The sequence below is a fragment of the Orbicella franksi genome, chromosome 8, assembly GCF_964199315.1.
Source record: "Orbicella franksi chromosome 8, jaOrbFran1.1, whole genome shotgun sequence".
NCBI classification, from domain to species: Eukaryota; Metazoa; Cnidaria; class Anthozoa; order Scleractinia; family Merulinidae; genus Orbicella; species Orbicella franksi.
The window spans coordinates 2515386-2539959 of NC_138152.1; the positions used below are offsets into that span (position 1 = coordinate 2515386).

At 39.2% G+C, this 24574-nt stretch overlaps 1 pseudogene across 1 annotated transcript; it reads left to right on the plus strand.

Moving 5' to 3' along the window:
• Nucleotides 1-165: 165 nt before the first annotated feature.
• Nucleotides 166-22673, plus strand: LOC145496266 (stimulated by retinoic acid gene 6 protein-like; annotated as a pseudogene). Its single transcript, XR_014050533.1, has 14 exons — nucleotides 166-384; nucleotides 609-736; nucleotides 2994-3076; nucleotides 3697-3758; nucleotides 4071-4132; nucleotides 5021-5108; nucleotides 7596-7671; nucleotides 8783-8858; nucleotides 9655-9703; nucleotides 12157-12283; nucleotides 17124-17234; nucleotides 17740-17903; nucleotides 21552-21677; nucleotides 22441-22673. The product of XR_014050533.1 is annotated as a stimulated by retinoic acid gene 6 protein-like (transcript).
• Nucleotides 22674-24574: the final 1901 nt, after the last annotated feature.

The following is a 24574-nucleotide window of genomic DNA, read 5'->3' on the forward strand; positions in this document are numbered from 1 at the left end:
AACGACTTGTAGATTTTTTACTAAAACAATTAGATTATTCGCTCTCGATTTCTATCGCGCGATAGTTGACTAGCGCCCTCGTCAACTATCATGCGACAGAACTCTCGAGCTCATAATCGTATTGTTTAATAGTGTGAACTAGGCCTTATAGAAAATAGAAAGTTTATGAGAAGACTACTGCGAATAAAGAAGGGTCTTTTAAATCTTGTTCTATCTGAACTGAGTTCAGAGAGTTGTGAAATCTTGACAAACCCATTGCGAATGCTTATAAATAAACTTTTGATATTTTGTACGAACTTCCTTAGCTCATCTTCGGTTTATCTTCTTAATTCCAGGTTGTCTTTTCAACTTGCGACACAGATACGCTGCTGTATTGTTTTTAAAGTAAGGGCAATTCCTTTGTTAAGTACATCATTGATGTCTCATGGATGTTTTGAATTTGTATTTTGTTATGTTGAGGCAAAAAGATTTTCTCTTAAGTACTAATAAGGAAACTTTACTTACGTCGTTGCTTACATTTTTTCCTAATGAGCATGCGAATGCTTATTAGAGTATTAGTTTTGCATTAGTATTATTTTATGAATCTGCGTTTTCTTTCCTTTTTTCAGGAATTCGGACTGTCCCCGTTATCACTCATTCTACGCGGGTACCTACTGACATTTGCCTGATCTTTATTGTCGCGAGGTTTGCTGTCCTCCTCTCGCTACGATTTCGACAAAGATGGCTCCAATCAGCTGTGAGTAGAAGATGTTCTTCGAAAAAAAACGCAAGATTATGTGCTTTTATAGTAGTGCCACGATTGGTTTAATGAGGGGTAACGCGTTTTTTTCCACATTTATTTACTCAGTTAAATTTCGCATCTGTAATTTACAGCAAAATTGTATCATTCCCACGCGAACGAGGAAAAGTAGATCAGAAGCCGTGCTGTTTCGCACAAGTGTATCAGTTTAAAATAGTCCTCTCAATATCCACCACTAGCAACCGACATTAAGGATAATAATATTTGTAGTATATACAAAACCGGAAGAATAAAATCCCCGAAAAAATAGACTCATATGACTGCAAAAAGTCTTTCGCAGCTAAATTCGAGCACAAAATGTTCAACAGTACAAAAAAGTCACATGATACATTAGGTGATCAACAAGAGGAATCAAACGTGTTTCGTGTTTTTAGTGAAATATTACAAAACGCTGAGCACAGCGGAAAAAAAGGTTCCTGGTTTCCTACCACAAAAGAGCGAGAAATTTTAGCAGACTATGAAGCAGCTATCCCAACCAACACAAAGAAAAGTACAACACTCGGCTTGGCAGTATCTTCAAGTACGGTTTATTATGTTTAGCCGTGAATTTATTGGAAAAACTGACACAAAATGATTTGTCTATAATCGCAGTTTATTCTGATCTGTCAATGGTAAGCTGCAGGTTGTATGTGTGTGTAGGGAGGTGGGGGAGGGGGGGGGGGGGTGGAGAAGGCCGGTCATAGGCAGGGGAGTTGAACTCAGATAATTTTTTCTGTTCAAATGCTCAACCCCAGGGAAGTCACCCTTAGTCAAAAGAGTGCAAATTCCCAGCCCCCATCCCCTTAATCAAACAGGCATAGGTCAAATAAGAACATCAGAAATATGGATATACAGAGATTATAAAGTAGTAAAAGGGAACAAGCAGCAACTTCAAAAACAATTTTTTTTTCACAGTAGTTATTGAAGCCTCGTCAACGACCATAGCCTTTCGGTTCTCACCGTACTGAACAAGAACCTAAATAGTAAATATGAATAAGTACAATAAATATGCTTATGAATTCAATCAAGCATACACAAGTTGCATTGCATAAAGAAAATTCACGAATATGGGAACACATGCAAAAAATATGCACCAAATTCACCAAAATACAAAAGAAACAAAAGATCTTCTATTTTACTGACGTCTCACCCTAGATAGAAAGATCTGATGACCTTTATTATATAACACGGAGAGCAGATTCACTCAAGTACCTGTCTTTCGCTCAGGGCGCTAAGAAAGCAGAGGAAATTGCAGAGAACCGATTTGCTTCAAGTGACTTCTGGGTATTTTCAAAATGGCAATACTCTTTTCCAGTCTTTCTCGGTCATCTAAGATGACGGTTATCCGAGATGGCGTCAGTTAAAGTCAAAAGTGCCTACCCCCGGAACTCGACGAACGATCAAAAGTCCCTACCACGGGCAGACTTGTTAAATGAAATCCCCCGCCTAATGCTCGGCCTCCTCTTTTCCCCTCCCTTTCACTTCCCCCCTCACCCCTCTCCTTAGCTGCTTAACATTGATAGTTACATTATAAAGACTTCAATTAAGTGTTATTTGTTTACAGGTTAACGAAATTAAACATTAAATTTTATAAAATGTGCATGGTTTCAAGAACAAGAAGACTTTACAACTTCTTCTGAAGAAATCTAGCCGGAGAAATCTAAACAGTACTTTCAAAAGTTCTAGAAGACGCGACGGAAGTTTTAAAATCAAAAAGTTGCTCAGCTTCAGTGTGAATTTTCCGGCAGCATCTTCCTGCAAAAATCGCGAAGATTGAGCTAAACTTATCTTTTCGATAGTTTGGGTGCTAAAATGTTGATAAGACACACTATCCAGAGTTTGAATCGCTAAACAGAATACGTGAAAAACGCTATTCACTGGTTTGATCCCTGTCCTGATTGGTGAAGATAAGGAAAATACATCACTCGGGCGCGGACATCGGATTTAGTGTGAGTTAGTGAGTGGTATATTTTTGTCAGTTAAACACTTGTGACTGCATACTGAAGGATGGTAACGATGTTTCAAAGTGAAATAAGCAAAGAAACACAAAGATAACAAGGGCAGTAAAGATTTCAGAGTTCAAAGATGCCAAACTTGTGACCAGAAGCCTGACGCTAGACTACTTATAATACTGAAGAAGAGAAGTAAAAACGAGAAGTGAAAACAACATTTTTGTCATTGCTATAACCTTTCTTATATTTCTTTCTCATTTCAGGAAAGTGATTCTAATTCAAGCTCTTTGGTAAAAGAGCCAGATATTATTCATGTGAAGCTGACATTAGGCCAGGGATCGCCTTAGTAAGAATTGTGTTACCTGTTCATATTTTTCTAAAGAAAGAGAAAGCATGATACATCTATACGTATTACCGCACCCAAACTTGTAATAAATACGATTAGGTGGCGTACCAGGCTGATTTGGTCTCACCATGGACATTTTGGCTGGACTGTGTCTCGCTAAAATGTGGACCGTGGCGAGACAAAACGGACCTGATATGTTGCCCAGAGTACCAGAATTGTACGCTTAGGTATAAGAATCTCGCAGAATTACAGGCTATGTAACATTTTGTATTCGCTCTGTACTAAACCGGTCCAACCGGGATACTACAGTGTAATAATATCATTTTTTATTATATCTCTCAGTTACTACGCACCCTGTGATTGGTCAATTTAGCTGACCGTATTCTACTGTACGGCCAGCTAATGTTGAAAAGCTGTTTTTGTTGCCAAAATTTCTCGTGTATGTATTTTGCCTGTTCATGGTACTCATATGTTAATAAATCAGGCATAACCATTTTAATTGATTTTTATTTATTTATTTATTTATTTATTTATTTATTTTTGTTTGTTCAGAAGTATATTTTTCTTCTTATATTGGTGATACTTTTATGTGTTTGTTCCTCTTTCCGTTATTTTACCAGCTATTCGGATGGAGGGAAATGGGTTTTGAAGCTACTGCACTTCATTTATAGACCCAGAACAGGTATGCAATCTTTTTCTCCTTAATGAAATTACAAAAAAAAGCACACCGCGCAGTTTAGAAATTTACCACGCGCGCTGTGATATATGGCTTCAAACAAACCAAAACAATTACAAACATTTAGGTGCATAACAATTTTAAAACAACAGCAGCAAGTATCGAAGCACTCAAAATTTGTTCTTGGGCTTTAATTTTAATTCTGGACTTATTTTCCAGGGACATTTAATTGTATCAGTACGACGACAAGCTATTTCACAGTTCATACAAATACATAAAAATACTCATAGATGACGTAGCTTACCTTTCTGATTTCAGATTTTAAATTCTCCACTCAGCTGATATCAACGGTGGTGCTCGCTGGGATCGCCATATTTCAAGTTGGTCAATTGTTGGTTATGTGCGCCTTATGAATATTATATTTTTACCTACCCCTATTTCAAGTTTCCGTTAAACTTTTCTTAAAGCTCTATTGGTCATATTTTGTAACTTTTCTTAACATTTGTCAGGGAACAAGTGATGTGTCAATGGTTTGGTCACTTGACTTTATGTTTCTTTGGTAGCCAAGTTTTTAAAAGGTTTTTTTTAACCGAAATTGAATCTCTCCAAAAGTCTGCCAATTTCTACTCAATTCAGATTTTAGATGTAAACGATTTTTTTAGAATCTTAAAAGCTCTATTCTCTTGATATTTGTTACAACTGTTTTTTGCATCAGTTTGGGAGCTGTTGTCACATTTGAAATCCAAGATGGATGGTCCATTATGGCGAATAATTTAAAATTTGACGTCATGATCGATCCGTACACACCTTATCATACTTTTAGCGATACAAAGGAGTAGGACACCTCCCGCCACCACACAGTTTGCCATATAATGTCCGTCTCTTTGTCTATTCGTTCGTCCGTCCTTGCTTGAATACAATATCCTACAGTATTCTTGGAAAATAGTATTTGCGGTGTACATCTCTGGACATTCTCGTCCCCAGAGGCCGCGCTTCTTTTGGTCAGCACCAAGAATCGCGACCTCTGGGAAGGTCCAACACCGGAAGTCTGTGATTTACGGACGTCCTGTCATTCTGCGCATGCTCAGTGTCAAGTCTGACAAATCCGATTGGCTGAGAATACGAAACGATTACTCTGCATATGCCCGGAAAATTGAACCTACCCAAAGGTCGCGATTCTAGGTGTTGACCAAAAGGAGCGCGGCCTCTGGGGACGAGAATTATCTCTGGACAGAATCGTTGTTAACCGCACATCGTTTCTCCTTTAGATGTTGTTGTTGGAAGTCATAGTTTTAGAGAATTTGAAAGAAGATTTGAGCAATATTTTTGGAATCAAACTTTTTCGTTTATTGCAAGGTACACGTAATAATACTCATAATTATTATATGACTTGTGTTTGTAGCCGGTATAATATATAATATATAATACATAGTTGATTAGCTAATTCTAGGGCATTATTCTCCCGTAATGCGCACGGGCCGATTACGGGCCTGCAAAACAAAGCAAAAATCCATGTAACAAAGAACCTATTAACCTCGAACGTTCGGTCTTTACGGGCAAACTCAAACCTCGGCCTTGCCGTATTAACCTCGCTATCAGAGAGCTTAAGCAAATCACGACGGCAACGGCAACGTCGCTAAACAAAAGGTTTAATGAGCAGAACAATGGCTGTGCACGTGCGTTATAATTCTTGGTAGATTTCTTTGCCGTCCTCTGCAAAACAACATCGTGAAATGACCAAATTCTGCGTTGTCTAGAGAACGTGAACCACAACCGCTAATTTTTAATTTTTTATTTCGAATTTATCGATGTGTCCCAGATTCCGTTTTGTAGGGTGGCGAATGGTAAATGCGAGACTTTGTGAGACGGCGAGACAAGCGTTTTTCTTTGCGAGCCCGAGACATTTTGACTCTTTAAATTGCGAGACCGAGACTTCAAAGTGTTTTGAGTGCAAGTGCGAGAGTATCAGACTCTTAAAATTCGAGCCCCAGATTTAGTTGAGAACCAGAATGAGCTTGTACAGCCTTAAGCTAGCTTCTTGGAGCTGACTGGAACTGGAAATTCGATTATAACACACTACGTTACGATATCCTAGAGAAAAATAATTGTTTTTCTGGCGCCAAAACGGACGTTGCGGTAGGTTTTGTACCTTTTTGTGGAATTAAGACAATTAGGAGAAGTTGGGATTAACTTTTTCTCGGAAAATTTGTAAGTTGCTTCATTGAAATTCCATATCAAGTGAAGAGAAGACATTTACAAAAACAGATAAAGGAACGAATTGGGACTTCGAGACCCTTAGCCTTGCAAAAAAATCGAGACTCCGAGACAGCTTCGTAGAAAAATCGAGACTGCGAGACGCACATAACGGCTAAAAAACGAGAAAGCGGTTAACCAAAGCCACTGTTACTACAGTGACTATACCTTACATTAAGGGCACTTCTGAGACCATCTCACGGATCCTACAGCCCTACAACATCCGTGTAGCCCACAAACCTACAACTACGTTACGACACTTACTGACCAACGTGAAAGACAGGGACGAACCTAACAACAGACGGGGAGCAGTTTACAAGATCAAATGCTCCGACTGCCAGTCTTCCTAGATTGGCGAGACTGGCAGAAACCTTAACACGAGACTGACTGAACACAAACGAGCCACGAGAAATGGTGATGCCAACAATCATATTGCTGTACATCATCAACTGACAAACCACAACATCGACTGGGACTCTGCTCATTGCTTAACCTACGGTACAAACTATTTTCAACGATTGACTCTGGAAAGCTGGTACACTAACCTAGAACGAACGCCTCTTAACAGATGTCAACAACTACTGGCGCCTTACAAACGACTTATCCACGACGGAAACGAAACCGATAAACGGACTTCTAACAGACCGACTTAACAATACATGGACCAAAAACCGACCAATTTGACTAACAATAGACGGTTCGAAACCCACCAATGACTGATGACAAACTTTACGCGAGTCTTTCAGCCAATACCATCATGGCTAAACTGACCAATAACGTTCAACGGACCAGATCGACTTATAAGATGATCGACTGACAAACACTATTCACTTGACTGTGAAGGTGACTTCCGCTCAGGTTGTCGAAACGTCAGTCACCAACTACAGTTCTTTTCAGAACTACCCTCACCCGGACGATCACACTATACGAACTACTGATACTCCTGGGTTCAAACCATTTACTATGGTTATTATAGGTAGCTAATAACATGTTTGTCAGTTTCAAAATTAATGTATTCTTCTCTATTTCCTTTTTGGTATGATGAAATGTTGTTGTTGTTAACAACCGAGTTACGATTATGGGCTTAGGATTCGCACATTTCTGCCTGCCTGCTTACCTACCTACAATACTTAGTTAACTACCATTGTAATTAGTTGGTTATCTACTTAGCTACCTACTTAACTTAGCTATCACCTTACCTTAAACGTACCGGGTGTCTGGAAAACCCGAATAGCGAATAGTCCCGAATAATGCGAATAGTCTCGAATAGTGCGAATACTGGCGAACAGTCGCGAAAAGTGGCGAATAGTGACGAATAGTCGTCAATGGTCACCGCTTTAGATCTAATATCCAGCGTTAATTAATTATCCAAATAAGCAACAGAATTTCAGTGAATTTATTACCATTTCTTCTCCGGACTCAGGCTAGTAGGCTGTCTATCGCCGACATTAAGAAAACAGAAAACACAAGGATAACCTAATAAAGACGTATTTACGCTTTTGTCATTTACATTTCAAATTCATAAGTAAAATATTGTTTTGCTTTCCATTGTAGATTAAACATTTTTTTGCTGACTTTTATTGTCTGCAGGTTGTTTTCATGGAGCTTATGTTTTATCTGCCCTGATGTCGTTAATAACAATGCTTCATTTCTTGAAGTGCCACAGGTATGCTTTACTTAATTAAAGGACACGTTCCTTCCAGATCACTGATGAAAGAATTGAATGGTTAGATAGATTCATGATAAAGCCAAATTATGCTATATGCTTATGCATGTCAAAAATCTCTACAGTCTTCAGGTAACCAAATGGTTGTCTAGGGGATTCGTATTAACAGTGATCTTACTTAGTCACGTGAAAATACAAAACAATACAATACAAGTTTACTGTGTAATACACTTAGCTATTCATGATCTGGTGTAACATTACATAATGGAATGTTAGACCAGCTAATTTACAGGTATTCCACTAAAAAAAATAATGTTGGAAATGCGTAAGTTAAACCTAAAACTAAAGGGAATTGCAACGAAAAACTTACCGCAATTCAATAGTGTAAAGAGTCAAAGAATTGTACACTAATCCTTAAACTGTTTCATCAGCTCCGTTCTACAAAAATCTTTATTTTCTTTAAACGGCTGCGGTAAATTTTCATACATGGTTCTATAGACTCGGCGAGTTAGCCAAAATTCGAATTTTCTTTTATCGCATTAAGAAGACCTTTTTGGTGAACTGTTTTCAGAAATAAGCTTTAAAGGTTCCAATGAGTTCACATTTTAGTGAAATCTGGGAAAGTTCGTAATACCGCTTGATCAACCATGATAGCCAATGTCAACAGGCCAGTACAGAAAGAAGGAAACTTGCCTTGATTTTATATTCACACAGTTTGTGATTTACGCTTTGATCATTTCTCTGAGCTAACTATCATCTTGAAGTAAACACGATTTGTCTACTTTTTGGCCATTCGAAAAATACAACTATCACGATTTAATTTACAAACCAACTCTTCTAGTATACGAATATCTCGATAGATAGAGGTTCTGAAAAAAGACCTATGATATGGGTATACCATATCTAAATGGTTGGTTTGGCCCGTGAAAATTAAGCGCGCTACACGAAAAACCATGAAGGATATCTTGACTAATGGCGCCACTGTTAGACGGCCGAGCGAAAACTTCGACTTCGCAGTCATCTTTATAAATATAATTCGTTTTTAACCGTTTTGGCAGTGGCTCTTAAGATATGATAATGGTATTATTTCATATCTTTTTTTCGGTTTTAGAGATCACGTGCTTCAGCTTTGTCGTGGCCAACGAGGCTTTATGCAGAATGTTTGCCTCTCACCTGCCTCCTTTGTGGTATGCAAAACATAGACTAACAGTGACATAATCCTCAATGTCATTAAAGATGTGTCTGTTATTCATCGTGGTTTAAGATAGGACAGATGAATTTTACTCGTTTGCCTCACGATGGAGTCACTTTGAGATGTTGATCGGAACGTTTCGACTGCTATACTGCTAGTCTTCATCAGACGATGCGGTCGATTGTTGCGTGTCGCCATTTGTAGCACCTTGGTTTGCTGCTATTGGTGCATTTCGATCCTCATTATTATTATTCCGACTTTGTGATGCTGTTTCCTCATAGGTTCCGCATTTTAAATGACCGGCTATTGTACTTTTTGATTGTAAGTATCCATGCTTCAGGAATTTCGATTCCGCTATCTCTATTGGTTATTTGGATTAAGTCTTATATGGATAGCTTCCTTAACCCTTCGTGTGTACCAGTGAGGGTCACGATCAACATCTCAAAGTGACTCCATCGTGAGACAAAGGATTATAACTCACCTGTCATAATCTGCAATGCTTGCATAAGGAATTCAACAAATGTAGCTTAAAGAGGAGGCAAATCATTTTCTGTACTTCAGTCTATAGCAAAATGAGAGTTTAACTTTGGGCCTACGAAATTCCTGGCGGTCCCGGTCGGAACAAACATGAAAGCCAATTGGGGGAGTTACACAATGTAAATTTATAGAGTTATCAAGATTATGTCCTCTTTTGAAATTGTAACGGAAAAAGAATGATTCGAAAGGGTATCCATCTTTCTTGAACGTTGTAAAGCGCGTTGTGGCTTACTTTTGCTTATTTTGTCTTGCAGGGAAGAAGCTTGTCTTTTACCGGCTATCAAATAGCCCATGCTTTGTGGGGTTAGTATTGTAATGGCTAATTTGCAAGTTACGATTTGTTGGCCCTGAGGCCCGTTTCTCAAAAGCCCCGGAAACTTTTCGGGCCCGCAAAGCAATTTTTAGTTAATCTGTATCTGAAAACAGAGAGGTGTATACGCCTGAAAATTCTTGTATGAAGGGAGCTTCTGGTCATATTAAGTATATGTGAATAAAACAGCTCTGTAATCATAAGGTTTGAGATTTTGCTACGGCTTTTTGGGTGCGAAAACGTTTTGGGACCTTCGAGAAACGGGCCTCAGGTTTGTAGGGAAATTTGATCTGTTCGAGAAACAATTAGGGATTAACGCTTGGACGGACATGCAAACTCCTTTCCCGGCGGGGTGGATGGAGCTATTCCCTACGTTTCGACTTATCATTTTATTTTTTCGTTTAAAGTACCCCTATGATCAAATTCTCGATATCCATTTTTGTACATTTTCGTACACAATAGGTCTTTCCTAGACATCTTTCCAAATGTCAATCTATTACGAACATTCACGTTTTTTGGTCCTTTATGTCAGAGAATTTGCGGCCGTCATTAATTTTCCTTGTTCCAAGGTTGGTTGAGAATTGGGATAAAAATACGACATGGGATGGAATTAATTATAACAAAATTAGTGTAGAAAATTGCACGAATATAAGAGCCAAAGTTTTTGTTATTCTTTTTGCGGATTGCTGTACCAACTATTATTATAATTTCGACCCGTGCGGTATTTTTGAGTAACTGACGTCATTTACTACGGTTATTACTACGATAATTACATCATATCAGTGGAGTCACATGAACACCATCAGTGGTGGAGACCTGACTGGTTTCCAGCAGTTGCAACAAATATTAATACAGCAACAAGAAGCTTTGCAGCTTAGGGCGTACAAAATTCGACAAGGATTTGAAATGCCCAAAAGAGAGCTTTTGAACTTCGATGGTAACCCGCTTAACTACTGGTTGTTCATAATTAAACAACTTCGAGGTCAACATCGCTAAGAGGGTATCGGATGCCGAGACGAGGTTAACTTACCTTATTCAACACTGTAATGGAAACGCTAAGGAAGCCATTAAAGAAAAGCACAAATTTTCTCCCAAACTTTCTTTTTCTCCATAATTCTGTCCAATTGACCATTCTTAGCCTCTAACGAGCAAAATTTGGCTCGATGAAGGAATTCATACATTTTTGGTTAACCCTTTGACGCCCAAGTAGCCATATACGGCCACCTAATGGTCGTGCTCTTTGTACCACTTGTGACATCATCAATTTAAATGTCACCAGATATTATTGATAAGTAGATGTTAGTACTAGGCTAGGCCTTTGCCTGCAATGGTCAGGTTTAGATATCGACGACATTCCGACGTTGCAAATCGAAAAACAACGTTATCAGTTTTGGTGCAAAAACGGTGGTAAAATGGTCCACTATGCCTATGATTGATCAAGGTCTATTTCTAGGCTTCGCCCATAATTAACATCCAACTTTTCACGGCAGCCAGAAAGAACATGCAACGCTAAAGGTAGCCAGAGTAAAAGGACCGAGAAAAAAAGAAAGGAAAGGGGCAACAAACAAAATTGAGAACGGTTAATGGCATGTAAGTCCAAATTTTGGCTTATGCGGATGCCCAGAATTGAATTATTGCTCAATTTTGTACCTAATCCTCGAAAAATCTCTCCTTTTGGTAAAAAAAAAGCTTTCTTGCAAAACTTAGGCTTATTTAGCGTCAAGGCAGCCAAAAAACCTGACTAAATGGTTAAAAACGGTATTTTTTGGCGAAAATTTGGTATTCAAAGGGGTAAACTCTGAAGGAAAAAGAGAAGCGAATTTTTTGATTACAGTAGCACTTTGAGAGTTCGAGTCGTCCAGAAATAAGCTCCTTTACGTCCTAAAATTATTGCTGGTGCGTTGGTTATAATTACCATGATAGTGGTTATCATTCATTACATGCTAATATATAGCTTTAGCCAATCGTAAAAGCGGAGCTCCTGTGCCGAGCTGTTCAAAGCTCTATTAAGCTAACCTGGGAAAAGTGACAATTTTGATTTGAGTTTTGTAACTTTGCGTTGAGGTTTTCTGTCCATATTGTCCGCGGTCAACTTCAATAAAACACGTGACCTCAATGAGCTCCAAACTTAGGCCTAAGATATAGGTGTCAATTGACCATAACATGGATGTCCAATATCAAAGAAGGACGCTATAAACCAAGGCTGCATATCTGTCAACCTATTAGCTGGAGTATGGCCATTATGTTGCGTGACTCCGTCGTCGCCTCCGTTGTGCGTACGCGCCCACGAGCAATACCGCTAGCCATGATAACCACGGGAAAATCAGTTCATGGGTTTCCGTTTCTTTCCTTTATAGGTATGGGGTTCCGCTTGGCGGTCCCTCGGGCCGCCGAAGCTCCGCTATGAATGAACTAAGTATTTTCTTTTCGTTACTTTTCATTTCAGGTTTCCTGGTCTGGTCGTTTCTATTTTTCGTTCTGTTTTGTGTACCGGCATTCTTACTTGCTTATAAAGATGCGGCCATTCCAAAGTTTCTACTTGAAGGAGTCTGGCCGATTACAAAAAGTTCCATGTGAGTTCACAAACTCAATAAACTTAATCTGTTACCACAAAAAACAAAAAATATTCTGGGGATTTAGGACCCGTCCACTACGCCGGAGAAATTTGAAAACGGCGTTTTCACTCTGAAAACACATCAAATGTTTTCCGTCCACACTACGCCGGAAAAATATGAAAACACAACAATCACCAGTCATTTTGGATTTGTGTTTGAGTAAAACTCGCATCATTATTGTGATATCATCGTTTTCGCAAAGCTCCGTTTTCAAAATGTTTTCTGTTGACACTAAACAGATAAAACGCAAAGCCGGCGTTTTCAAATTCCTCCGGTTTGAAGAGCGTTTTGAAATAGCCCTGTTTTGGTAACGGGTTAGTGTGGACGGTAGACCTAACCGTAGAAATAAAGCTGCGTTTTCAAAATTCTCCGGTGTAGTGTGGATGGACTTTTTAAAGGCCTTTTGAAAGGAGAGGGAGGGGCGCGTTGGACTGGTGGTTAGTGCGCTCGACTCCTGATCGAGTGGTCTTGGTTCGAGTCCTGACATTGTGCTGTGTACTTGGAAGATACGCTTTACTCAGCTCATGGTGCCTCTCTCCACCCAAGTGTATAAATGGGTACCGGCCAATTTAATGGTGGGGGAAACCCTGTGATGGACTAGCATCCCATTCAGTGGGAAGTAGAATGACTCCTAGTCGCTTCATGCTCCTGAAACGGGACATAAGCACCGGCCTCCTTTTTACCTTTGAAAGGAGAGGAGAATTAGAAGAATGGGTGATGAGGGGTAGGGGGAGAGGTAACTTATTCATCTAAAGTCCTATATCAGCTGGTCTGCATGGATGTAAAAAGAGACATAATTGAACTTACAGGAAAGTTTTTGTGGTAAGTTATATCGTACATAATGACTGTTTTGTTCTACTAAAAAACAAACTCGGGCCGGACGCGCTGCAGCAACAACAACAAAATGAAAAGTAAAGAAAAAAAAAACCCAGCAAACACCGCAATGCCGCAATGAGGTAAAAGTGAACCGCGAAAACAATGACACGACTTTCTTGTAGTTGTCGTAAAACAATCTGATAAAACTATTGAATCATATATTATCTTGTACTATTCAAAAGCATTTGCTCTCACGTTACATATTATTACCTTGTTTCTGAAGCGAGCAAAAACCCCGCGAAATGGTCGGCTCAGAAAAAAGTGAAGGATAACGTCGACCAAGACGCTGAGAAACACCTTCCTCGGAGAGCACCGCCATACCGCAATTTGAGTTTTGAAGTTTAAGAAGTACCTTCTCAGAATCTTTAATCTTTAATCTTTCTCTATACGCGGTGAAAAATTCATCAGGATTTACAAATACAAGTAATATATTCTAGCCGTGCTCATCATGATGAGCAAACTCTTGCCGGAGGCGTAGCAACAAAAAACAAAAAAAATGGCCAACAAAGTCAATACCAAAATACTACTAACCGCCATGACACCTTTTTTTTGCACACTTAGCATGGCTGTGTTGTAACTAGCTCTCATTTTTGAGTTATTTTTTGGTAAAAAAAAAAATACCTCTTAGTCGGCGCGTCGGGTATGTTATGGACGGGTCGATGGGTGAGTGAGTGAGTGAGTGAGTGCGTGCGTGCGTGCGTGCTTGCAAGCGTGCGTGCTTGCAAGCGTGCGTGCTTGCAAGCGTGCGTGCTTGCAAGCGTGCGTGCTTGCAAGCGTGCGTGCTTGCAAGCGTGCGTGCTTGCAAGCGTGCGTGCTTGCAAGCGTGCGTGCTTGCAAGCGTGCGTGCTTGCAAGCGTGCGTGCTTGCGTGCGTGCGTGCTTGCAAGCGTGCGTGTGTGAGAGAGAGATGTATGTATGTAACACCAATCAGATTGGATCTACTATAAACAGCCATTCAAATTTCTTGTTGTTAAGGTAAATGGTATGTGAGAAGATTTGATCCCGATACCGTTCAGAACGGGCATATTTATTCTTTTGTAAAAGAGGTGGAAGTATCCATAAATTGGGCTTACTTCGACATCTTCTCTGGGTTAGGCTGAGGATGTTGTGGACGGGTTTGATAATCATTTGCAATTGGATAATCAGTCAAAGAAACATAGTGTTTGGCATAGTGTTTGGCACCACGAGCATGCGATGAAGGGTGAGCTTTTCCCAGTAGATAAGGTTTTGAATTAAATGAGTCTTAGCCGCTCTACTGCTAGGTTTAAGATGCGAATGAAAAAAAAGTTGATGTGGTTTCTATCATAGGAACAATTGTATTTTAAAGGGGCGGAATGCACTACTGGGAATGTGAAGAGGTTGCGACCAGGTTCAAATCGTTTGCGTGTTGTATTGAAACCTAAATATTGCTCCAGAGTCCGTTAAAAGTGTTCCGGGCGTGTCGTTAATTTCAGCATCTATTGATGAGTTTCAACGTGAAAAGCGAAGAGACTACGATTAATTTGGTCAACAGAACAAAAAGATATTATTCTGTGACGATTTTACAATTATAATGGTTCTTGTTTACTACTGGAATGAGAAGATACGTTTTAAATGAAACTAAATCTTTTCTCTTCAATGTTATCGGGGTTTTCCGTTTTCGCCAGCACGAATTGTAGTAGAAGAAAAAGAAAATTGTTTTTGTTCAAGATAACTTTAGTGAGGTACCCTGTATATGAAGTCTCGGGCGTTTTATTGTATTAAACACAAGGACTTTGGTTATTGAAAAGTAAAGACTGACGTGTATTTTGCCGGTTTGTGATTTTTAGTCCGGTTTGGAGGGGAGTGTGACAGTTACATGCATTGGGTTGTTTTAGAGTGCATAATGTTCAGTGTAATGGTGGCTAGTTATATATGAATTAACGAGATGAGTCTTGAGTTTTGAAGCAGTTCATGAGTTAGTAGTATGCAAATGGCACGAGATATTTTTATTTTTAGTTACAAGGGTAACTTGATACTTGTTTTTCACGAGGAGTAAATTCAATTAGAGGTCACGAATCGTCGCTTCTAGTTCTTAGGACATGTTTTAGAGGACACGAGACTATTTAGATTTGAAACAGTTCTAACGTTTACAATTGTAAGTGCAGGTAACGATTGTTTTTTCTTGATGTATGCAAATATAACGAGATCTTTTTATTTTTTAGTTGCAAAAGGTAATTTGACACTCTTGTTTTTCACAAGGGAGTAAATTGAATTAGAGCTGAAAAATCGTCACCACTTGTTCTCACGAGATGTTTGCTATTTTTAGTTACAAACGGTGACTTGACACTTTCGTTTTTCGCTAGGGAGTAAATTCAACTAGAGCTGACGAATCGTCACGACTTGTTCCCATGAGATGTTTGAACAAACAAAACGAGATATTGCTATTTTTAGTTACAAATGGTAACTGAACACTTTTGTTTTTTACATGGGAGTAAATTCAATTAGAGCTGACAACTTATCGCCTCTTGTTTCCAGGATATTAAACGAAAAAGAAGCTAACATCTTTGGACAGTTTTTGTGTGTCTGCAGCAGCAGTTTAATATTTTTAATTCATGGACATTTTATGACATTAGTTTCAGTCCGAGATCTTTATTTGGAGGTAAAAAAGTATGAAAATGTTCAAATGTTCTTTGAAGACTTCGTGGCGCCAAATCGGATTTAATCAGACTTAAACGTGCCAGAGAGGTTATTTCTCTTTCTTGCTATTTTTGGTAAAGTAGTGTTGTTGCGTTCTGTAAGAGGTAGACTTATGACTCGTGTTCTCTTAACTTAAGTATTTCTATACGAATTCCTCTTTGGGGCTGGAAGGGCTATGTGGTCAGTGAGTGAGGGAGTCATGCCTGTGCGCGCGTCACACCAATCACGGCATGGGTTGTATCAAATAACAAATCAAATTGCCTGTTAGAAAATAGGATGGTATCTAGATTAATCTGGAGATGTATCAGATTACTGTGGTTCGTTCAGTTAAACATTTTACATTGTTATATCGAGGGAGAATTACATATGAAAAGTATTTTGTGTGACGCCCAGCTGCTTACAACGCACACGCTGTGAGCAAAATGCCCAACACTAAATTGTGATCCAAGCGTTCGTTTAGGACGGGCTAATTTTGTCGACCGAAGCGAAAATTGTAGAAAGTACTCATCTGCGTTATCACGAAGTTACTTCTGTGGCTATTACAAACTGTTACAAAAATGGTAAGAAATCTCGTCATGGCCAACATATACATTGTCTCGAAGTTGGTTGGAAATATTTCGTATGGTACAGGTGTGGTGTCATACAAGATGTTTGCTATCATGGTAGTCGCATGTAAGAAAGAGGATGGCAGAAAAACAATTGTAGATCAGCGCGAGGCGGATATTGGTAAAGCTGCAGATGCTGTTGTTCAAACTGGGTATGTGTGCGAAGAGTTATAAACAAAGATTCGAAGCGTTATTTTATTGAAATTTAGAGAAAGAGCAGTCTTTCCTAAATGTGAAGGAAGTGAAGGATTGTGCGCCAAAGCTAGGGATTTTAAGCTCACGTCTTCGATCAATTACAATAATTATTTAGAGGGAACAAGTTTTTTTGCAAATGAGTTAAAAGATGTAAGATCGAAATATTGTATTTTCGTGTGTAGCGGATGATGCATTGGGATGACTGAAAGACGTAAGCTTAGATGTCGAGAACCTTCAAGAATCTGTTCCAAACGTAAGGCTGCTATACGGAAAAATGGAAAGATAAGATGCATACATACGTGAATGAGTTACCCTTATCATAACTGTTAAGAGTCCACCGAGTACTGCTACCTCCAGGGTTTTTAAGTCACAAAAAAAAACTCTTGCACGCCTTGCGTGCCTATGTTGTTTGGTGTTGTTTTGCTTTCTACTCAATTTGACTTCAGGCTGCTTGTTCTCTTGCAGACCATCAGCTGTTATGGCGTTTTTCCTGTGGACGGTTCAACGTATTTTCCTCGCCCGTTGGGTATTTCGCGACAGAGATTTCCCGAATTTGACTGTCACTATTGATAATCGGTAAGTGTTCTTTTTTGAAGAATTTACTCCCTCCTCAGGTCTTATTTTTACTTAATCATACTTGCTGCCTGAAAAATTTTGGGATGTTGATATCAGGAATCAAGAGACCTTTATATGCCGAACTGAACCACTCAACCCCCTTACCGTCACGTTGTGCAAAGGTTGAGGAAATGTTTTCCATATGAATGTCCTTCCCCTCCCTTTCCCCCCACCTCACCCCTTCCCCCCCCCCCCCCCACCTCTCCGTGTTGGTGACGCCGGCGCAAGAATGCCTCTTTAGCAAATGAACTTACAATATTCAACCGGCTGTTCTCTGACAGAGTCGTATTTTAACTTAACTTGTGGCTAGTGTGTTTCCTTGAGTGAATATACGCCTTGTACGACTTTTCCTTTGTGTCCAACAACAACAACAACAACTAGCTTTATTTGCGTGACTATAAATACATACAGTGTTGCAAAAGCTTTTGTAAACTAAAACTAAACTAACCATTCTTCTTCATTGCAGACGGCTGTTTTCCATATTGTCTTACGTGTTTGTTTTCCTCAACGTCATTGTGGGTTTGTTTTCATGCTTGTTACGCATGCTAAAAGGAATGATACTGGGGCTTTTCTTCTTTTCTCGCCTCGACAAAACGTGTCTCATGCAAGGATTTCAGAGATGGGACAAAGGTACATATTTCTCAGTCTGTGTTAAATAAGAAATAATTTCATTGTATCTCTGCTCGCGTAATGCAAAAAAAAAAAAGTGTTTATGATTCTTCATATTCACCCCGCGTTTGAATGATTTTTTCCCGTCTTGTAACTATTATTGTCTGAAAAATGAGGTATTCCAATAGTGGTAAAAGTGGAAAATTTACAGTTAAGTCCCACCCTATAACTATAGTTGGCCCTTACACCATTTTTATTGTTCATGCAATAATAATAATAATATGTTGATGATGATGATGATGGTAATATTTATATAACACCATTCCAATGCTCATGGCGCTTTACAAAGACATGTATAAAACTGTAGAATCAGTAATAAAATTTGTATACAAAAAGAGCAAGGTTTCAAACTAAGTTTAGTTCGAAAAAATTAACAATGTCTAAAAAACAATGAACGACTGTCCACAAATACTTTAAAAAGGTACGTTTTAAGTTCCGTCTTGAAGCTCGCGATAGAGTTCGACTCGCGCAAGGCAAGTGGCAGATTGTTCCAAAATCTTAGGGCACTAAATGTCCTGTCACTATAAGTTTTTGTGAAAGACCTCGGCTAATCTAACGGTTCATTGGTGACAGATCTCAAAGATCCAGAGTGAGAGCGATGGTAAAGCTTATCGACCAAATAGCTAGAAAATGTACCATTAAGCAACTTAAAACCATTAATAACACCTAATACATATTCTAGAAGTCTCCACCAAGTTGTGGGTGTGGCAAAATCATTTTGCAGCTTATAAACTTGTAGGCGAGGTGGCCAAGTATTTAGCACTTAAAGCTCCGGATAGCGCTTTTTGAGTTCGAGCTCTTTCGGAAATAGGGAAAGAGAGCTTTAAGGTCGAATGTTTAATCGGCGAAGAGAAGAACTCTAACATAGTACTTCTCTTCATCATTTTTTTTTAAATGGGTGCCGGCGAATCAAATGCTGGGAGCAACCTTACAATGGACTAGTGTCCCTTTCTAGGGACTAGAAATGCTCCTTGATATTTCATGCTACGGCAACCAGAGAGATGATTGCAGGTAGGCCTGTCCTGATTGTGCTCTGCAACTTTGGAGCAACTTTTGGCCTTTAATTTGGAGCAACGTTTTGCGGTTCCAGAAACCTCGAGCAAGTTTTGCCTTTCTGAGCAACTTTTGAGCAAAATATTTGTTTAGAGCACATATCAAGCACCAAAAAGTCGACCATTTCATAGAAAACTTCCCTTTATGCGAGTTTCTTGAATGTTTATCAACTTTTTGAAGTTTGAATACATAAGGTGCCAATTGACGTTCGGCAAGACGTCAAATAAACCACGTGTTTTGTTCCGTTAGTATCCTTAAATTTCGCCCAAATTTGCCAGCAACTCTTTAAAGCTAGGTTTCTAGCTATTTTCCTGACCGATGTTAGCAATTATTGTGAAGAACGAAAACTAAAGATTTAAATTGACGTTTATATAAAAATATCAAGAGATTTAGGTAATAACATCTGAAATAAAGGAAGCAACTTTTTTCAAGTTTTGGCAATTTTTTAGCAACTTTTTGGCATTCCAGTCAGCAACTTTCCAGCATTTTACGAGCACAATCAGGACCGTACTAAGCGCAGGACTAATGGCTACCAGCTAGGTTCGAACTTAGCTTTTATATATTACCATACACTGTTATGACTCTTATTAAAAGTATTGCTTTCTGGAAAAGTAAGGAATGTTACACTGAAGTTTCAGCCTCTAAGGTGCCTACTATCCTGAAGAAATTAAATTCGTCTCGAGAGAAGCCCAAATTCAGCTTTGGACGCCGTCAGTTTGAAACTGTACTTTGCAGCCAGCCTGTGTTTATGTAACGTCGTTCCATGCAACTTGAAATAGGCGGAAAAACGGAAAACCGCAACTGACTTGGCATCCTTCACAAGGTCAGCGAAATGTGTTTATTTATTTATTTACTTACTTACTTACTTACTTACTTATTTATTTATTTATTTTTCTATTTATCTATTTATTTATTTATTTATTTATTTATCTATTTATTTATTTATTTATTTATTTATTTATTTATTTATTTATTTATTTTCAACGGATTATCCACTTCAATATCTTCACTGCTATCATTTTCAGGGTTTGGAGCACGTTTGGCTCGAAATAATACGGCTCAAGAGCAGCTATAACCTAGAGTGTTAGTTAAAAGGCTTATTGGAAGCCATGGACAAAATCCCTGGGACGGAATGACGTCGCGAAGACACGGCCAGGCTGCTGAGTACTTTTCAAAATGGCGGCAACGATGTCGAAGTTTGGTCTTCTTTGGAGACGAATTTTATAAGGAAAAGCTGCACTTTAGAGGCTGAAACTTCGCTGAGCAGCTGAACTTAGTGCAGGCTTTTTTGTTGCTTTGAACAAAAAAAATTACGTTTCTAGGAGTGATGTTACGGTAGTCTGCTTAAAACGTTCGACCTTTGAGCTCTAATTCCCTTTTATTATATGGCTTTGGCTTGTGGCTGATATAACGCGCGTTCTGATTGGCTAAGAGCGAGATCTGAGCGGTCATTATGTAGCCGTAATGCCCACGGCCGATTACGGATTATGCAAATTAGGAAGAGCCCGGCTCGGAAAATTCAAGCGCATTGAAACGATGAAAGCCGATTAAAAACAGTAAGGAAAGCAAATTTAATTCCGAGTAGTTAAAAGTTTAGGGATTTTTCCTTAATAAAATTTGTATAGAAGTCGTTTTTGACTTACCGGTAACCTTGGCGGGCACTAGTGAAAAACAATCAAGGTTTGCCGAGTGTTGAGTAAAGCTAAAATCGCTAAGTGAAAAACACCATCGGCAGATGTGTCACGTATCCTGAGCAGAACACCACGAAGAAACTTATAAGTTATCATCTTAGTCACAACAATTACCGAAATATTGAACTCCGTTTCTGTTCTCATCAAATAGATTCCCTCGCTTTAACACAAGCAAGTGTAAATCAGCTTCCAGGATCATCAGATGTACACAATCGGGCGGTTTCTGTCGGTAGCAGTGTTTCTGATACCTGCAGGAAGTTTTAGACGCTCACAAGGCTTGAAAAGTTCATTCATAAGTCCCAGAATGAAGAAGGCCAAGATATGTTGTCGAAAGCGAATGCGAAGATCGAGTTATTCTGAGCAGTGCATTCTGAAGCGTTCGTATTTTCTTTCACCGAAAGACCGTTGGTTTGGACTATTTTGAAGCACTTTCTGTCTCAGTTCTATATGCGTTGACGTTTCGCCACAAAAGTTGGAAAAGCTCCCTCATCAAGTTGTGGCACCACGATACTAAACTATCTTTTTGAGGGCTGTGACAATCATTTTTCCGGTAAAGAAATACGCTCATTGACTGTATAGTTTTGCCCTGGGTTTGAGACGATGAATGAATCGGTAAACGCGCGCATCGCCGGATGTAAATTGACAACTTCCGCTCGAATAATTTTTTTTTCTTTAATTCGTGAGCCATATAATAAACAACTTAATAACCTCGACCGTTCGGTCGTTACGGGAAAATCTCAAACCTCGGCTTACCGTATTGACCGAGCGATAGCGAGGTCAATACGGCAAGACCTCAGTTTGAGATTTTCTCGTAACGACCTCACTCCCGGTTATTAAGTAGTTAATATTTTGGCTTCTTGAACAGGTTTTGTTGCGTACCTTGGTTTTATCACTGTTCTGGTCGCCCACCGACACCCCGTGATGTTAGTGTTCTGTCAGCTGCTGATAGACAGGAACAAAGTACAACAGCCAGATAAAGTGACCGAATCACGTAAGTAACTGTGACACTCATTATCGTTTTACACTGGTTTATTTATTTTATTGGCAAAGAGGGTCTATTAGATTTTCTGATTATTATGTGGTTACCGTATCGTGGAATTTTCGGGAAGTAACTTTGCCCGTTACTTTGGCATGACCAGTCTTGGGACTTAATGAGGGTCCGGATAGGGGTGCTGTAATCCCAGGTATTCCTTAAATTTTTCGACGATTTCCATCAACAAATTTTGCAGATCTCAGATCTCAGCTATCGGGTTATAAACGCGCCGTTTTGTGTGCGCAGATTAACGGAACGTTCCGATTTTGATCCACACGATTCAATAAAAAAAAAGTCTTCTATCAGGGAGACAACGTATCGTACAAATCATTTTATTCAAATGAGCCAACCAGCTAATCAAGATGGCAAATCGGAGCGTGTAAATTAACCTTGAGGATACCAATGGTTTAAAGCAGTTTTTAAATCAGTCGTAAATCAAAACCAAAGTAATTTCTCTGACCAATCACAGACAATCCAACGAACCAATAAAATTTAAGCCCAAAGTAAATACGTGTAGCTGACCCAAAGCGCGGGAAAATGTGTGCGAGCGAGTGACATTTGGTTTTGTTTTTACCTCTGATTGGATGAGAAAGTGGTGCGAGTTTTTTAAGCCCATCGCCTAGTGTAGTCGCACAAAGCCAACATGTGTTGCACATGTTTGTGATTCATAAGAATAGTTCAAAGATGTTAACTTCCAAACACTTTAATTTTGACACAGCAGAGCATCCAAGCCATGCCAAGGAAGCTAAAGGATCTGCAGGTATGTAACATTCGTGCTGGATTTCTATCAATTAAATAAGCGAAAGTTTGAATAGTCTCGCGATAGAGTGTGCTTCACTTTGATAATGCAAATAGTGCAGGCCCGTGCAAGTTATACGTAGACAACTTGTTTGTATGGGTATTTGCTGTACGTAATCAATTTGGAGAAGAGAGAGGTCATTTGCTGCGGGAAGGGTATATTTACTTCCATTTTCTGTAAGTTATAAATGTTATTTGCCGGCTTAGGGTATCGGCGGTCGATCCGTATAGTGAAAACCTGTGACCGATCCGAGGTCTTGAAAATGCTGCCCGAGGCCGCATTATGTACTCCACAGAAATTCTCCTAAATACAGCAACGATCAGAGAGGTAAATTCGACTGAAATTCTCTCAAATTTTACGGCGAGAGAAACACAGGATTACGCGCCATTACAGCACCAGGCTACAAAGAACCAAGCAAACTCTCACAACGTCAGAACACTCAATTGAATTTACTTAAAGTGATTTTCCTTGCCATTTTAAAGTGAACAGAGATAAACTTGCGTCTGTAAAAAAGACAAATTATTGACGATTACCGCTAACTTTTAGGAGCGAAGTAAAATTCCGACCCGTGAGCCGTATCGTAAAAAGCTAGACTGGTCACGTACGTATGATTAGTCAATCAAATTGGAGGATTTAGGATTCCGGCCCGCTCAGATGCTTGAGAAAAAAGTAAATGAATTATATTTTTTTCGTTTATAATGTTTGGGCCCAACAGTTTATGACTAATTGAATTCTGCTGTTGTTTCCTTAATTTGAAACAGCCTACAGCCGTGAAGTCCGTAACCCGCGCTTGTCTCAGAAGGCGGTGAACCGCTGGCTGCTTGCTGTAACTCTTCTCCGTAACCCATCGCTTATACAGCACCGTCGTCAGTGGTATTCCAGTCCCATTGCAATGAGTGAAGCCGACACTGCTTCTATTACCGTCTTGGTACAGTAGACAGAAAGTGGCAGTTTTCAACAGGCGAACCTAAATCGACGGCTTTTTTGTGTATAGGGCGGAGGAGTTATTCATTAGACAAAACGCATTTTTTTGTCCAGCATTTAATGTTACGTTTATGTAGCAAATTCTTGTTTACATTTCCTTGTGTTATCATTGAGGCATTCTAAGAATTTAGCAACTCTGTTTTTGCTAGTATCAGCGTATGGAATTGTGTTGGCATTTTCTTAATATCGTAGTTGGATTTTTGATAGCTATAAGTTGATAAATAAGTGTCACTTATCAAATCTCAAGACCGCGAAACTAATACGGGATTTAAAAAAAAAAATCGGGGCGTTGTATTTGACACCGTGGAATTTTGAAAGTCATGTTTTTCGTTGTCTTAGAAACTACTGTAAGAGGCAAATGGTTGCCATTTAACATTTTCAGGGAAGAGTACTAGTAGTGCGTTCCTTGCAAATGCCAACCAAGATTATGGGAAGATGCCTAGCTATGCCAAAAACCGCACTATATCTTTTTGTTGTTTTAGTTGAATGTACAGGGTAGCGACAATAACGTTCTGTTGCGAAAGCTGAATGACAAGAGGGTTATTTTTCGAGTTGGGAAGTACCACGGTACCTTCAAAAGTACACGGTATCTCTAAAATCTTATTTCTGTACATGGTAGTTCAGTGCTAGTGACAAAGAAGGATATGTATACTGAGGTACAACTACAAGCATTGTTTAACAGATTCCCGCCAGTTTTGTAACTAGTTGTACTTGTTGTGTTACAAGAGCATTAAATTGTCATTAAATTCGCGTTTAAACTTGTTTCAAAGTATCTCGTCCAATTCTGACTCTGTTATATTGCTTGAAAACAAAGGCAATCCCCTTGAATATCTCCTTGCTGAAAAACGAAACTACAAAAACTGTTACTGCAATGCTATCTCAATTATTCTTATTATTTTGGCGTTGGCAGTCCTCACGAATCATTCCGGCAGCTCGAGGAAGCTACATCACAGCTCTCTCCGGTTGGTGTTGTTCGGTTGTCAGAATGCAATTTCATCCTTCGGAATCTTCTTTTGAAGCGCTCCCGGATCTACAAAACCCCGAAGAAAAAGAAAATTAATTAACGCGTTTC